Consider the following 524-nt stretch of genomic DNA (forward strand, 5'->3'; position numbering starts at 1 on the left):
TATATATATATATAAATATATATATATACATATGCGTATGTGTTTACATATAGAGGTATGTATACATATGCACACACACATGTGAATAATGTGTGCGCATATGTTTTGACACACATACATACATACGTATATATATATGTATATATATATATATACTTAATTGTATGTATGCATGTATGTATGTATGTGTATATATATATATATATATGTTTGTGTAGTTGTCGGTTTACTTACTGCCGGCCTGTGTGTACCTGAGAGTGATGTGCATGTGCTTACATCTATCTGTATGCGTGCGTGTGTGTGTGTGTGTGTGTGTGTGAGAGAGAGAAAGAGTGTGTGTGTGTGATGGAGAGAGTTAGTGCTTGTCTGCTATGAAGGCCGAATGTGCATGCAGGGAGGAAGTGTAGAGAGAGTGTCGATGTGCGCGAACAAAGGAGGCAGGAAGCACGGTCACAGCTGCTCTCTTATGAATGTGAGATTTCCTCCCCTACCACCGCCACCACCGCCACCACCACCACCACCAC

Source organism: Octopus bimaculoides, chromosome 11 (genome assembly GCF_001194135.2).
Source record: "Octopus bimaculoides isolate UCB-OBI-ISO-001 chromosome 11, ASM119413v2, whole genome shotgun sequence".
Taxonomy (NCBI): domain Eukaryota; kingdom Metazoa; phylum Mollusca; class Cephalopoda; order Octopoda; family Octopodidae; genus Octopus; species Octopus bimaculoides.